This window comes from Cuculus canorus, chromosome 6 (genome assembly GCF_017976375.1).
Source record: "Cuculus canorus isolate bCucCan1 chromosome 6, bCucCan1.pri, whole genome shotgun sequence".
NCBI lineage: Eukaryota > Metazoa > Chordata > Aves > Cuculiformes > Cuculidae > Cuculus > Cuculus canorus.
The window spans coordinates 20,276,235-20,293,947 of NC_071406.1; the positions used below are offsets into that span (position 1 = coordinate 20,276,235).

General features: G+C 36.7%; 1 protein-coding gene across 3 annotated transcripts in view; it reads right to left on the bottom strand.

Moving 5' to 3' along the window:
- Positions 1-10,393, bottom strand: part of LOC104054530 (sodium channel protein type 3 subunit alpha) — a 76,396-nt gene extending 66,003 nt beyond the window's left edge. For all 3 annotated transcript variants that reach the window (XM_054069964.1, XM_054069966.1, XM_054069963.1), the window contains exon 1: positions 10,175-10,393. The gene's annotated coding sequence lies outside the window, so the exon portion shown is untranslated. The remainder of the gene's footprint in view (positions 1-10,174) is intronic.
- Between the last annotated feature and the right edge of the window lie 7,320 nt (positions 10,394-17,713).

Genomic DNA, 17,713 nt, shown 5'->3' on the forward strand with positions numbered 1-17,713 from the left:
ATCTATCACTTAGGGAACTGCAGTGTATCATTACTCCCCACTGGATTTACTGTCTTTAACCAGGAACAGAAGTTTATTCAGTATATGCTTGCATGAAAATTTAGATACTTCTGCATGCTCTTTATCGTGGAGAATGTTGATATAAGTGTTTTTCATTGTGTGACAAAATTTTAGTTCTGTCTCAAGCAATGTAATAGCAGAAAAAGATTATTTCTTCTCCAGGTTCTTTAATTTAAAGATTGCATCATTATAAGAGCTGACCAAAAATTGGCTATGGATTCTTCAGTCTTTAATGCTTTCATAATCTGAGTGTCTACTTCACTAAATTTAAATAGTCTACTTATAGCTTGCAAACTTCAGTTTTCAGCCACTGAGATTGAGATATCTTTGAGACATTTATTCTCATTTGAACTATATTTATTTCTGTCTCTTTTCATACTGTTTTTATGTTGTTGTTTTGGTTTTATTCCTAGTGAAGAAAAGAAAAAAGAACATATTCCTCTGTTTTAGGTCTTTGCTCTTGCCAAAGCAGCTCTTAATGATACTTTTTTCCAAATGCAGTGAGAATGAGCAGCCACTGTAGAAACTTGGTAGATAAAATAAAGAAAACCTATGTAGACATAGATCAGGTCAAAGAGAACACAGTAGGTGAGAAACCAGAAAGTGAAAGCTTTCTACTAGACCATTGCTTTTCTTATTTATAAAGATAGAGGATCACAGAATCACAAGGTTGGAAAGGACCCATTGGATCATCGAGTCCAACCATTCCTAACACTCCCTAAACCATGTCCCTCAGCACTTCATCCACCCGTTCCTTAAACACCTCCAGGGAAGGCGACTCGACCACCTCCCTGGGCAGCTGTTCCAGTGCCCGATGACTCTTACTGTGAAGAATTTTTTTCTGATATCCAACCTGAACCTCCCCTGACGGAGCTTCAGGCCATTCCCTCTTGTCCTGTCCCCTGTCACTTGGGAGAAGAGGCCAGCTCCCTCCTCTCCACAACCTCCTTTCAGGTAGTTGTAGAGTTTAATAAGGTCTCCCCTCAGCCTCCTCTTCTCCAGGCTAAACAACCCCAGCTCTCTCAGCCGCTCCTCGTACGACTTGTTCTCCAGCCCCCTCACCAGCTTGGTTGCTCTTCTCTGGACACACTCCAGAGCCTCAACATCCTTCTTGTGGTGAGGGGTCCAGAAGTGAACACAGTACTCAAGGTGCGGTCTCACCAGTCTCACCAGAGGGAGAATAACCTCCCTGGACCTGCTGGTGACCCCATTTCTGATACAAGCCAAGATGCCGTTGGCCTTCTTGGCCACCTGGGCACACTGCTGGCTCATGTTCAGTCGGCTGCCAACCAGCACCCCCAGGTCCTTCTCTTCCGTGCAGCTCTCCAGCCATTATTCCCCCAGTCTGTAGTGCTGCATAGGGTTGTTGTGCCCCAAGTGCAGGACCTGGCATTTAGCCTTGTTAAACCTCATACCATTGGTCTCGGCCCAGCAGTCCAGCCTGTTCAGATCCCTTTGCAGAGCCTCCCTACCCTCCAGCAGATCGACACTTCCTCCCAGCTTAGTGTCATCTGCAACCTTGCTGAGGGTGCACTCAATGCCTTCATCCAGGTCATTGATAAAGACATTGAACAGAGCTGAACCCAGTACTGAGCCCTGAGGAACTCCACTTGTAACTGGCCTCCAGCTGGAGTTAATTCCATTGACCACCACTCTCTGGGCCCGGCCATCCAACCAGTTTTCAACCCAGGAGAGTGTGCGCCTGTCCAGGCCAGAGGCTGACAGTTTCTGAGGCAGAATGCTGTGAGAAACTGTGGCAAAGGCTTTACTGAAGTCCAAGAAGACTATATCCACAGCCTTTCCCCCATCCAGTAGTCGAGTCATTTTGTCATAGAAGGTGATCAGGTTAGTTTGGCAAGATCTGCCTTTTGTAAACCCATGCTGACTGGGCCTGATCACCCGGTTCTCTTGCATGTGCTTCATGATAGCACTCAAGATGACCTGTTCCATGACTTTCCCTGGCACTGAGGTGAGACTGACAGGCCTGTAGTTCCCCGGATCCTCTCTGCAACCCTTCTTGTATATGGGCACAACATCAGCCAGCCTCCAGTCTAGTGGAACTTACCCAGTCAGCCAGGACCGCTGGAAGATGATGGATAGGGGTTTGGAAAGGACATCCGCCAGCTCCTTCAATATTCTTGGGTGGATCCCATCCAGCCCCATAGACTTGTGGGCGTCTAGCTGGGCAAGCAAGTCTCTAACCGCCTCCTCTTGGATCATGGGAGCCTCATTCTGCCCCTCTAACTCTTGGATTTGTAAACAGAAGGAACAACTTTATTTGCTATTAAAGACTGAGGCGAAGAAGGCATTAAGTACCTCAGCCTTGTCCTTATCCCCTGTCACTGTTATTCCTTCTGCATCCAATAGAGACTGGATATTCTCCCTCGTCCTCCTTTTCCTGTTAATGTATTGGTAGAAAAACTTTTTGTTGTCTTTCACAGACTTAGCGAGTTTTATTTCTAGTTGGGCCTTGGCCCTCCTGATTTTTTCCCTGCACGATCTCACTTCGTCCCTGTAGTCCACCCAAGATGCCTGTCCTTTCCTCCAAAGCACATAGAGCTTCTTCTTATTATTGACACATGTTGAGATCTCCCTGCTCCACCAAGCTGGCTTTTCCCCCCGCCGGCTCCTGGGTATCTCCAAGTACTCCTACAGAAATATATTTAAGATTAGTACTAGTTACTATTAATCTAGAATTACATTTTCACAAAGATAGAATGACTGATGCCATAATTAGAGCTTCTATTTCCTTAATAATGCAACATAAAGTCATTCCAGTGATTACTAACAGCAAACCCTTTCGATGTCCTGGTCATTTTGAGTAAAGGACTGATTCAGCACATCCTACTGTGGTGAGTCACTACTGGAGAGGCTCCACTGAAGACATCTGAAAGCTGTGTCTCTAACACTATCCTCGGGGGATCATGACTCTCATACTGCCACCAATGATACTTATTCACCAATGCACATTTTCCACTAAATGTAGCTTTTCCAGGGGATACAGAGAGGATTTCCCCAACCCTTTGCCTAGTGGGTGCATCTGGATTCTGCCTCTGAAGTAGCATTGTGGCTGAAATCTGATCTTAGGGTCAGATACAGTGCAAATAAGCAAAACGTGTAAGTGCTGTTGCTTGCAGGCTTTTAAATAATATGAAAGGGATACTACACCCTCCTAACTGCTAACACTAAGCATTCATGTAACATCTATTTTCAAAAGAGGGGGTTTAACTTCTATCCAGATGTTATAATACTTGCCAGTTTGCAAAATGCTAATGTGTGCTGAGGAATTAATCTTTAATGTGAAAATTGTTAATAAGACTAGCAGTGCAGGTAATTTTAATAAATCTGTATTTTGAATTCAAGCCTAAGGCAGTCACAGAGAACCTTTTCTCACACGTAACCTAGTCTCCACCTCTCTGTTATACCTTACGCATGTTTGTACTGGCTGTATCTCCAATGGATAAGGAATGCAGCTTTGTATCTACTAACGATACACGTGACAGTAGCATAGTAGTGTCAGTGGCACACAGAGCAAAAACTGAAGGAAGGAGGTTGGCAAAATTGTGAGCCATTTGTCCTGAATTTATAATAGAATGTCAGAGTATCTACATTACAAAATTTCAATTAATAACATATAAAATCAGAATCATTACAGTTGGAAAAGATGTCTAAGATCGTCAAGTCCAACCATCAGCCCAACAGCACTATGCCCACTAAACTATGTCCCCAAGTGCCATGTCTACACACTTTCTGAACACCCCCAGGGATAAAGACTCCATCACTCCTCTGGGTAGCCTGGTCAGCCTTCATCTCAGACAGTTTTAAGGTTTGGGGTTTTTTTTTCTGTATAATGCAGACATTTGCAACACATGTTGTACTTGGCTTTTGATCTAATAGTTCTCATCCCAATATTAGAAATTTTCATAGGCAGGTCCAGATTTTACAGTTTTACTGTAGCTGAAGGTGATGATAAGAGAATTGCTTTGGCTGTTATCATGTCGACAAAAATTGTTTTTATTTGAGTTAGATTAACCCAATTCATTCCAAGAGTGAATCATAGGTAAAATCTAAGGCCTACTGAGAGGCGATTCCTGATGGACGGACTATATGTATTTCTTCCTGTGGGACTCTTCCCTGAACTCTTCTGCCTGTATGGCAGACAATGAATGGAAATCTTGGGCAACTATAGGGATATTTGAAGTGTTAAGTGTTCCTAATCCTTTTTGTACTAAAAACTGAAATGTACTGACAAGTGAAACACTGAAACGTGAAACAGTATCCACTGGGGAGGTGTTAAAAAAGTCACAATAAAGTATCAGGTAGCAATATTTAAATATATAGCAGTACTGATTTTGCTTTGTAAAAATTACAAAGCTCTGTTTGTAAAATAATAGCCTTTTCCAAATTTTTATCTGAAAACCTATGAAAATGCACATGCAACGCAAAATATTGCTTATGAACCTAAAGAGAAATAACAAGCTAACCTCAGAAATTAACTAAATCACTAAGAACCATGCAGCTGGAACACTTACTTCCCTAGTTTTACTAAAACCCAAAAACTAATCAATACAAAATATGAAAGAATAAACTTTGTATAGCGCAAGATTAATGGATTATATTTAGACTTTGACAGTTGTCTAGGAAACTGGAAGGGAAAAAATTGAAACTTCTAGCTGAGAGGCTTATGCATAATTCTTGGCTGAATGTGATCATTTCTACACAAGGAGAAAAATGCACAGAAAGTCAACATGAAAATAGAGCCCTTTATACCTGTGGTTTAACACAGACTATGAAAAATGCACATGGATTTTTTCAAGGTGTTCATTGAAGCATCAAGCAAGTGCCTAATAAAACTTAACCAAGCCCTAAGTTTGTAATGTTTTCCAAATGGATTATGGAAGCAAGATTTTGATCTAGTCACTACATAAATCCCAAGAAGTACTGCCTATGAGGTATAAGTTCTACGACCTCCTTAAAAGGTGTTTCTTGTAATGTTGAAATTTATTGTACTAATTAGAGGCCCTTAGCTTTAAGTAATTACAATATATACTAAAGCAACTTGATATGTAGGAAATATATGGCAAGTAACTTAAACTGGTATTAGTAAAACCTTTTGGAAGATGCCTTTATTACTCAGCTACAGCTTCACTCAGAAGGAAGAAATACCTTCTTAACACAGGTATTCCTTGTTATATTGCTGTTGGTCTGAACTTCTGTCTCAGGTCAGATTTTTCCACAAGAACATTTTGGCCTTAAATATTAGTGACAAGCTTTTCCTCAGACATTTCATCTGAATGAAAGTAAACATCAGAACTGCCCTCTCTATTCTTTCAGTTCAATCTGACCTTGGACTCTTGGGCCCTTTTCAGATTAACTACTCATTTCTGTCATCAAGTTTATTTCACTTAGACCTAAAATAACATCATAAATAGACTGTCTTGCTTTCTTTAAACCTGAGCACTTTTGCTTTCATCTGTTGTAAACACATTTTACAAGATGATCGGACTTTAAGTTAAAATAAAGAAAAAAAGAATTTTTAGAAAAAGATTCAAAGCTGTTTGTGAGGACAAGTGGAATTTGCTTTGCTCCTTGATAGGCCACAAGAGTGCAAGTTAGGAATATGCCTTCACTCATCATTTAAAAGTGCTCTCTCTCTCTATGTAAGATAAAAGTTATCACAGGGAACTTGAATTTTTTCAACACAGTTTAGATTTAGGGAGTTCTTTCCATCTAAAGAACTCCTTTCATCTTTTCAATGGAGAGCACACTCAAATATCTGTTCAAATAAGAACAATTTATCTGTGGTTAAAAATCTGACTGTGAAGTTGGGTTAACTTTTACAAAATATATACGGCTTGTTCATTCCTGTAAACAGTCCTTATGTCCAAATTTTGTAGCCTAATAGCTTGATCCATACTAACTAACTGCTGCACAATCTCATATCCTTTCAAAAGTAAGTGATCCTAACACTAGTAACTATAGAGAAATCTCAGCGTTCAAGGAAATCAAGCTGGTATCATGTGAACTACATCTGACAAAAAAAATCTTGTGGTTTTAGGTGGGACACAGGTGAATTCACCTTCTGGTTTCCAGGATCACCACACATACATTTAATATCTGAATAAAAAAGGATAAAGTATTCTTGTATCAGTCTTGGTACAATTACACACAAGGTTGTATTTTGTGACTTTTGAGAAGACAGCGAGAGTTGTTTGCTAAGAAAGTGCATTCATTCTAACACCTGAAAACTTCTTATTTTTCCCGTGAACAACTGATTTCTTTTTATTCCTTGCTTATTTTGATTCTTCATCTGAATTTCTGTAGTGATTTTGGATATAAACGTATAACTTCTTAGAGACCTATATATAATCATATATAATTATTTTATATTGTTAAGCAGTGTATGCAAAATTTGTGCTAGCCTAAAATCTCATGCATACATAAAAAGGGAAGTTTCTACGTTCCAATTGTTCTTAAATTATGCTAAAAGACCAGAAGCATTGCTCATATTAAAAAGGAGGGCCTGATATTAAATAATATATAATATAAAATTATTTATAATATTATTATAAAATTAATAATAATATAATTAATATAAAATTATACTTGAAGCGTCAATCATCTGTAAATGGAAATTGCCTGCTATGTATCTCTATCTAATGAGCTTCCTGTTAAGTGGTTATATCAGAGTATAGTAAGGAGGATCATAGAGTCAACAGTAATGATTCTCTTCCAAGCCATTTTCCATACTGGCGTCTATGATATCCTTTCAGATTTACTAGAGTCTCTCATACCTTCATTTAGGAAATCCTGTAAAGAAATATGAGAAATGTTGAGCAGGTAGCTCAACAGTGCAGTACGTATAAAATCACGATATCTGGGATGTGCTAGACTCACTGCATATAAACTACACAGCCAGTACATACATATTCAAAATAGGATCATTTGATAGGGGTATATGACATTCTCTAAGCTGACAGATCAAGTCAGGAATCTAGAGCAGGCATAGGGAAAACAATTCCAGGTTGAAAAATGGACCTGTGCACAAGGTAGCTCTATGATCACACTTGCCTAAACAGAACTACTCAGTAAGAAGAGATCAATAACAATAAAGAACGAATGACTGGACAAATAATTAATGTGAGCATAAATAACCTTTTCCTTAAAGTTTTTACATGTGGAAGAGTCTCATAAAAGCTTAAGCTTTACTGTAGAGCACATTCCATGATTTGCCTTGGTAAAGTGAGTGAACAGTCACTTTTTGTAGGAAGACCTTATGAAGATCAGTGACCACTGTAAAGTTTAGCAACTATTTGAAATGACAGTTTGGGTTGGATTGGCTGGTGCTTTTGGGTTTTGGATGGTTTTTTTCAAAGGAAAGAAATCATTTTGGGATGGACAATGAAAGAATCAGAGATAAGATACTTCTGTGACCTATCATTTAACTTGCTTCATCCTGTTTAGGACTGCAGTGTTAGTATGCCACGTTAAGGTTACTAAAGAGCATATGGTGTACCTATTCTATATTTATATTCTTAAGTAATACAAAGTCATAAGACAAGGAAAATCAATCAATAACACCATCACTCGGGACTCGGGATTCCAGTTGTCCATAAGGAAAATTTTGATGAAAGCAGATGAACTGGTTGTAAGACATCAGCCTCAATATCAAGGTCCTATGGGAGGGCAGTCAATACCAAACTCAGAGATGTCATTGGTCATGTGATTCAGAGCTTTTAATCAGGAGTGGTAGCGGTAATGAGTAACAACAGCTTTCCACTAAGGAGGATGCAGTTTCCTATAGATGGATTTTATGGTGGCTGACACTTGATTTGATGGGCTCACCAAAGCCAGAGCTCAGAGTGTGTACATTTGTTCTTTAAGCAGTCTGAACTAGTAAGCATCAATTTTATCATGATATTTTAAACCTTTGATTTATTCAAATGAGGATGAATGAACAATACTCCTTGCAAATGGCAACAGGATATATTACCCATTAACAGCTGTAAGGTAAAAAAATGTAAAATAATTACACCTAGTGGCAAATTAGCTAATTAGACTTTTGAAAGTTAAGTTTCTATCTTCTATCCAGAATTTTCTGATAAAGAACAGAGTTCCTGAAGCTTATTTTTAATAGTAATTTTCAGAGTTCAACAAACAGATAATCTTAACAAATAAAGTACAAAATACCAGCAACTTACACTTATTTTCCCTTAGGTTTAACTCAAGCAATTTTTTCATCTATCACCTTATGGCAAGAATAGCCTACCGGTAAAAAGGGCCAGGATTTGCACTTTAGAGAACAAGGTCACAGCTTTCTTGCCTTGTAGAAAGAACTCTTTGAGTATCTGCTGTTCTCTGATCCTTCAAAAGCTGTAGGACTCCAGCAATGTAATTAATGCATAGCATGCACATATCAAATTATACAGGGCTGAGGACATGAGCAGCAGAAAAAAGTGGATACCACCAGTCAGAAAGTCTCATCTTACATCCCACCATCAGTTTTGCTTCTGAGGGCGAATAAATCTATCTCCCAGCCTAATCTTCATAAGGTAAAAGTTAACTCATCTAATGTTATCCTCTGAAGAAGAAAAAGAGCTAAAACCACAAAATGTGTCATAAGAACATTGATTAAAACCCTCATCATCAATATGGGCTCTCTACTTCTACTCATTAGAGACAAAAATCACAAACTAACAACAATGCAAGTACAATTTCTATAAATACTGAGGCCTAATAAACAACATATCTGTTTAACAGGTGCTATGAAGCTTCAGATTACTGAAGCAGCTCACATTGTAGTCTTTAACAGTCTTTCCTCCAAAAATGGAGATGTGTAATAGACAAAAAATTAAATAGTAAATTGTTAGTTAAAAAATGATCTTCTGAAACTGTTTCCTTGACCAATCAAGTACGAAAGTACAAACGTGGTATGTTTTCAAAACAAACATCATCATTATTATTATTTATCTGTTTTGAGATTACACAAGGAGGCCACAGGCATATTCCTTTCCCACCATAAAAAAATACAAATAAAAAACTTAATTCTTTTGTATCACTACTGCAGGTACAGGCCCCACTTGCTACTCTGAGTACCATCTGAGCCCCAATCCTGCTTTCTTTTTCTTAGATAGATTGAGATGGTGATTTGTAAACAGTGGGCTCCTTATTCTGCTGTAAGGGGGTTTGGGTTTGTTTTTTTTTATTTCTACTGTTTTCTCTTGCAAATTATTTCAAATTCATACTATGATAACACATATAGTTGTAATGTAAATGTGTATCTGTATAACCACTACTGAAAAAAGAATGTGAATACCAAAGTGATCTGTAATAGATATTTTCCCTTTACCTTTAACAAATGACTGCTTTAATTACTACTGATAACAATGACTGAGACAATAGATAAATGGAGATAACATGAAATATAGTAATTCTTGTGCTGATTTCTTCAAATAGTCCTTTTAAGAAGCATATATTAAGCTACACAGTAAAGTTACAGACAAAATGTGAACTGTATCATCAGTGTGGACCTCTGGTTAATTAATAGTTGGTGAGCCCATTCTCCCATACACAGACACACAGTCATGCAAAAAAATGGCACAGGAAAAAAAATATTTCTTACATATCTTTTACAAAATCTAGCTAATAAGGGAATTTCTTCAAATAACACATACATGTATCAAAAATAGCAGTAACAAGCCACATAGATTTTATTCCTGGATCATCAGAATCTAAGATGCTTACAATGAGACCCAGTGTTCCTGAGCTTGGATATCACCAGATTTTTCTTCTTAGGAAACAAGGTCACTTCTGTAAAATGCTAGGAATTAATTTATTATACCTTGATTATAAAATGATCTGATTTTGCAAGTAAGACTACAGCATTGCAAAATCACATTAAGAGTAAGAGGCCAGATATCAGATTTAACGAGGTTAAGATGAAAAAATCACACCATCATCACAATCAGTCAGTACAAAATGGCTTTGAATTCCCCATTCCATCTCTGACTCTACTCTAGCGGCAAATCATAGGGTACAATCTGATTCTGAAATGTGGAAAAGATCATATTGCTAAGATTTATTATGGGTACAATTAAATGTTTTGCCATCTTACCTGATTGAAAGAGAATGACAAATCACTGCAAAGCCCGGCATCCAAAAATAATATGATAATATATGTCTTCTCCTGATATAGTCCAGATTTCCATCCACATAGCTTTACTAATTGATTATAATTTCTGTATTCTCAGTGGAAAAGAAAACACAGAGACCTTTCCAGAATCCTCTCTGATTCTGCCTCCGCTTCCTGTTCTCAGTCTCACTCTATGGTACCCAACGTATATCAGAAAACAGCTTATTAGCAGAAGGGGGGGGTGAAGGGTGGGGGAAAGGAGGGGGAGAAGTGAAAAAAAATGCAGCACCTAACGTGGCAGCTCCACCTACTGGTAAAGATAATGAATACGTGCAAAGGATCAGCTTATGAGGCATCTTTATCCCAGTTTGTTCTGACCTACACTTCAAACAGCTCCTGTGTAGTAAATTCCTTCAGGCAAGAAGCAGAACAGACCAACAAAGCCGCACTGATTATTGAATAACCTTTTAAAAGACTTTTTCTTAAGATAATTAAATTTAAAAAGAGCTGTCTATATACATTCAGCAGAAAAAAATTGGTTTGAATTTACTGTTTCCTTTAAAAAAACATGGGAAGAAAGATAAACAGACCTTTACCTTGGGTAAACAAGAGAGCATAGACACAGATTGCACCTCTAACTGATGTATGCTGAACTTGCTGAATATCTCCGTATTGTCTTATTCATTTAATAACTACCATGCATTTTCAGCATAATTTTAGTTTATTTTATGTGCATAAAAAGTAGTACTATGCTTGTGTAAAAGTATAGCTTAATGTCTTTCCCTTAGACAGGATTCCTGTGCATGTGCAGATTTACATCTGCTTGCCTAGAATTCCTCTGGCCATCCTGGGAAGAACTATTAGAGCAGTGGCTCCAGCACTGCCTGGTCCGTGGGCAACAGTATTGAGTGATTAATGTGCTTCAGGCAACATATTATTTTGTCCTGCATGTCAGTTTGAGGAGTATTGTCCGTGGAAAGCAAGATGTAGAAATGCTAAGCAATGTCAGCAAGTGTGTGCAATACATCGACTCATAGCCTTGGGTTAGAGATCACTACAGTTCGCGACTAATTTAAAATCAAGCTACCAGCTTTGTTCAGTCATGTGGGATTTAATGAACAAACATTATTCCACAAAACAAGAAAAAAAAGAGTATAAGCAACAATGAATATTTTGGTCTCTAGTAGCTCCTGTGTTTTCTTTAAGTACCTCACAGTAGTGGCTAGAGATAGCCCCGTTCTCTGTCCCATTGGTCATACACTTTGTTTTGGAAGCAAGAACGCTGAGGCAGCCAGCACACATCCAGCCTGACAGCCACTACCGAGTTACATCTATACGAAGCCATAGTGGTGACAACTGCCTACAACTGCAGTCCCTTAGCTCTAATATCATACAGATATCCCTATTCAAATTAGCATACTTAAATTGCAGTCCTTAAGCATTTGTGTGAATTCGTGAGTAGTCCTGTTGATTTCAGTCAAACTTGCTGTGTACTTGACACATGTAAATACCAGATTCCTGAATTCAGCTAACAGCAGCAAACAGAAATACATTTTCAGAGGATATATGTATTCTGTATGTACTGAATGATATCTGTATATTAAGTGAAAGAGATATTCCCCCAGCTTGCAAATGCAGCTGCATTACTTAGTCTGTTTTTGTAAAACTGGGGCACATGAGGACACCCCTGGAGACACTGTTAAAAAAAATTCGAATATGTGAACATATATCCCAGTTTGATATGTAAAAAAAAAAATGTTCTCCCTTTAATATTTCAAACTTTCTAAAGTTAAGAAGGAACATATTTCTAAGAAAAATGTTCATTGTCTCAAAACCAAGGGGTTTGCTTCCATAGGATTATGGTAATTTAGCAAACCCATGAATGAACAGGAGATGGTGTCTTTATTTTAAACTTCTTAGGAACACTGTTTCACAACTATATTGTGTTTTGCAAATCAAGCCGGTCCCTAGACTGGACTTTGATTACAGCCTCTATTTCTTTATCATTTTTAATCTTAAAAATTTCTCATAGTGGTCTTCAGAAGTTTTCTTTAGAAAGTCTTTATGTCTCAAATGCAATCATCATCTAGTAATATCCTCATTATGGATGAGTTATACTTGTTGAATCTGTTTCTCATAGAAAAATAAAGAAATTCTAATCTACATAACAAACTATTTCAGCCTTATTAAAAAATAGGAAACATAGTCCAACAGAAAAGGGTGCAGTTTTGAACTTGAGCTGGATCAGAGATTTGACTCTGATAAGTTTTATAACAGCATATTCTTAGAATAACTAATTTTTGTGTGCTGATGTTTCAAACAATGGTTAGATTAATGCCGTATTCCTAAAGAACCCTCAGTTGTGCTTTTTTGTGGTAGTGCCAGATTCCAATCTTCTGTGAGGTACCAGATGGCTTAATGACTACGCGTAATGTATTCATCTATACCAAGACAACCTTCTTGTAGGTCTAGGTCTGATAGTAGAGAAATGTGTCCCTAAATTAAATGGTTCAGTTATCAGCCCTCACACTAAGAACATAAAAGCCCAGAAAAGAAAGGCTTTGTTGGTAGAAATGATCATGCCGTACAAAGTCACAGTAAATATTAATTTATGAATATGGCTTAAATATGGCTCACATTCAATGTATGGGATTGCCTGTATAGGGATTCAAATTCATTGAAACCAGTCAGCATCTACGATTTACTGAAACAGAGTTTGAGTAATGTTCTTAAGAATTCCTTAGCACTTTTTGTAATCTATGTCATAAATATACTATTATACGATAAGTACATCAAACCATCCTATATGGAGCAAACCAACGCATATACCACACATACCTCTGAATTTTTTAAACATGAAAATTTCATTTTAAAATATGATCTTTCACCAAAATCTATTGAAAATGTTTATATTTGATACATACTATGTATAGCAAATGTATACATACTATGTATACAAAATCTCCCCCCCGCCTCCTTTCCTCTGCCTCACTAGATCCCATGGAACAGTCAACTGCCAGTTCTGAAAATCAGAAGTGGTCATTTAGAAGACAACAACAAGTAGACTGCTTTGACAAAAGTAGTTTATAACAATGCCAGCCTGGCACTTGTTTCAATTTAAATTATTAGTACAACTTTTAATGAATCATCACTGAAAGTTCATTCCAGAAATTACAGACAAAAATATAACTTGGAAAGCCTTGACATTTCTAAATAATCTGCTTGTCTGGGAATCCTGCCTCAGGTGCAGTTATGATCTCAGTAATGAGTGATTAAATGCAAAGCTATTCAGTCACTTTTAACTAAACAGCAGAAACAGAAATGTTGAAGTTTAGTTGCAAAGAGAAAAATAATTTAGAAGTGTTAAACATGACTGAATACAGCCCCTGTACATAGCTCACATGGAACTTCTCAGCAATGCGGTCATCAACGTCCTGTAACATGATGTTTTGTTTGATTAATACCATTATTTTTGGACAATGATTCTCTTTAGTAATTCTAAAGCACTTTTGCGAACACTATACATTAAACTACTCATAATTTTTCAAATTAACTTGTACTTAAAGTCATCAAAATATAAAATATTAGCCTGTGAATGTGACCTAAACTGCAGTATTTAGCTAAGTATGATGCATCTGACTTTAACTCAAGTTCAAGAGTGGCTGATGTAATTGTATAAATGTATTTTTCCACCTTTGGTTTCTTTCTTTTTTTTCTTCTCCTTTTTGTCACCGGTGTACGGAATCAAAAAACTGCTTTCAATAGATTTTGTACCAGAATTCTTAGAGTGTATTTACAAGCCATGGTTCTGCCATAGTGCTTTCCCCATTAATAATCTGCATTATTACTTGAGAATCTATTTCTATTTAACTCTTGCTTAGAATAAGCAAAATTTAGGGAAGGCAATGCACTCAACTGCAGCGGAGGAATCTGACCTAAATTTAAGTAAGATCGGTGGTAGGCTCGCAAAGGAGTTTCTACAGTTTCTTTATATTCAAAAATTTGTAGGTTGCGCATTTGGAATTTCAAAACTGGGAAAGGAAATACAGAATGTGGCAAGCAGTCAGATGCTAGAGAACAGAACTGTAGAACTTCCTGGGCTAAAGAGGAGCTGAACAGTACCCCTCAAGTCCACATCCTTGCTGTAATATCAGTAAAAACACAATATAAGGACTTCATAGTAACTTAATCCTTTGATTGCTAATAACAGGCCATAGAGCATATTATTTGAAAAAACATCTGCTTTAAGTTATTCACAATCATATCAGAATAAAGATATGTGTACAGCAATCTGCACTTCAATGGTTGTAGCTTTCATTAATAACACAAGATTATTTTAACATTAATGTTACTAAATAATAGTTAGACCCCTCCTATTCTTGTAGAAAAACAATACAAAGACCATATCCAAATGGTCTCAGACAATGAGGTCCCAATAATTCCATCATTTTAGTAAAAATAAGTTAAAAAATCTCAAAACATAAACTACCTCAACCACCTTCCATATGTGCCCAAGTGCTTTCAAAATACTGACCTCTAGTTACAGCTTTCCTGTCATTCTGATGAACTACCATTACAATAATAAAATTATTGTGACTTGTACAAAATATGCACAACAATCACAGCTTAGATATGTCTTAAAATATTCACATATTTTATATATGTGTATATATACATGCACACACTTTGTTTATGTACATAGAAAGAAAAGGGATTTTATGTAGCTACATTTTGAATAAATAGGATCATCATATCAGACTGATATCTGTTTAGTCTGGTGGTCTAACAGTGGCCTTTACCACAGGCTTCCAAAGTTCAAGATAATTAGCAGCAGACAACAGTAAAAGAAATAGCCAATACACAGATTTTTTTTGCCAGGGATATTCAAGCTATAGGTGGATCTAGCCGGCACAATACTTGGTTGCCAGAGCTTCACAGCCAACTTGGCATTGTTAATTACTCAGTAAGAGAGTTGGTGAAAAGTTCCATAGGTCAACTGGAAAGATGTAACATTCCCCACCATGTATGTGCTAGATGTTTCTGTCCTGTAGCATGTAGCAAGATCTACATCTGCTGCCACTACAGTGGCTGCAGTTTAGCAGTTTCTGAGTGCTAGGAGCAATATTCCTTCTAATCTCATTAATCTTGCATGAAAAGCCTTTTTATTTTATGTCTAGTTGTGTGTAAGACAGGAGAGTCATAAAAGGCAATGAATTCAAGAGGAAATATTTTTTGCATGTCATATGATATACCTTAAGAAAGATATACAAGCCAACAACTTAGGAGAATCCTGAAAGACACTAGTTATTTATGTGAGTAATAAGAGAACACTGAGCAAGCTCTAACTCAGATAATAAGGATTCCGTATCCAAGGCTTGCAAGCTTCCTGTATAACTTCCAGAACATTATGTATGTTTGTATCTCAGATCCTCATCTATGGAATGAGGATAATAATTCCTGATCTCAGAAGAGGCTACAGAATAAATTAGTTCTGTTAGCTAACTGTGCTGTAGAGAACAAGACTGAAGAAGTTGCTTTCAAACAGCACACAGACTATGTTCAAAAGAACCTACTATATATATGAAAAAATAAATAAACAAAGACAAAATGCAAGCAAGCAGTTTCAGGGTAAACAAATACAATTTCAGATAGACAGATTTTGAGAGGTGGACAAATGAATTAAATGATACCTCAGCAACAAGTGCAGCAGTGCTCTCAGAGCTACTAAGAAAATCTAATAATGTTCTCCCAGGACACCTATAAACACAGAGATTGCATTCATATGTTTTCATTCCATTTATTGCTACTGAGTCATGTGGTTTAATTGGTCAGATGAAAGGTAATCATCACTTTGAGAGAGGGGAGGTTTTGTTAAGCAAACCTCAAGTTATGATTTATTTATTTGCTAGCCTTTTAAATCTGGAATGCATAGAAGTACTGCTCTGTTTAATAACATATGCTTGCCAAGTTGATTTTGCATTAGGAAGTTTTTCTGCATCTCACACTATGCCTAGAAGTTATCTGCACTGAAAATAGCACCTTTATAATTAAATCATTAAAATGTACTACACTGAGAGAGAGGTTAGAAAATTTCAAATAATTGACTCTAATACGTTAAAGAAAAATAACCTTAACTTTGATCTGCTTTGGCCAAGAATTATAAAGATACAGAATGTGTAAACTGTTTAGTGCACTGAATCATAAAGTAAGCACAAATTAATGCCTTAATGGTACCAACTATAGGCATAGACATATCTCAGAGAGCAAGGACAGAAGTGATATGCACTTTCAAAAGTTGTTGCACACATTCCTTTTAAAGTCTTTCTTCACTATTGGTCTTTAAAAGTGTCTTCAGTGTTAGGCCTAAGCACACAAGAAATGACTAGGTTTACTTTTGAAAATATTATGAGTGTGACTGAAAATATTCCCTTCTTCAAAAAATGAAATAGTTTTCATTACAAAGAAAAATGTTCAGAAATCTTTTAAATTCTAAAGCTATTTTTCTTCTTAGGCCAAGGTAAAAACACTGGCAGCTTGCGCTAATACACCTCACGTGCAAAGACTTTAGGTATAAAAGAAATGTAACAAAATTAAAAGATTGTTGATCAGTATTCACCAGGGTAATTTCTGCTAAAGTAACTCTGAAGCAGGGACAAAAATATGCTTAATATTTAAATTAATCTTAAAGTTCAGTTTTACTTCACTGAGTAATTTGCAAAGGTGACTCTCAGACTTTAAAGGATGATAGGCTTTGTGATTTCATCAGAACTAAATAACGAAGGCTGATAACTTTTGATTGAGATTAATTTATGTCTTTTAATAATATGACACATCAAGAAACCATGAACCTGTTCAATCTGCTGACCCATCTTTTGTCTCAGATTAGAACCTGTCTTTTGCTAAAAGATACAAGTCCAGAGTTTGAGAGTTGAGATTTATGGATAAAAGGGACAAAAAGGAAAAGTAAGAGTTCTAAATATGTGAAACAGCTATTTCTTTGAGGCATGTAAAGGACAGGCATAGAAAAGTGTCTGTTGGCCAGAATAGCTACTGGCATTGCTCCTTAGGCTTAACATCCCACGCACTGTGGAAACTGGAGTTTGACTTTTTGCTCCGTATCTTCCGGGTAAATGTTTTTGCATGATTTAATAGAATGGTTATTTTGTATGCAGAGGACTGTTAGCCATGCTCTGAGAGGCAAAGGGAAATTTCTGGTAGAAATGAGCTCTATCAGCATGGTTGAATAAGCAGAAAGATTCTTCTAGCTATCCTAGTTTTAAGGCAGTTAAATAAAAAAAAAAAAAAAAAAAGAGAAAATGAGATTTGTTCAATGGATATTTGTTTTAATTCCTATATAATTGCTATTAATATGATTAATAGAACCATGAATAAACCATATTTGTAGGTGTTGTTGAAGAGTGTTAACAGATTCTGAATCAGCTCTGAGAGATTCACTGGAATTTGTTGAGTCTTACAGGGCTCTTATGAATTTTTCATAGAAATTTTTCATTGCAAATTTTC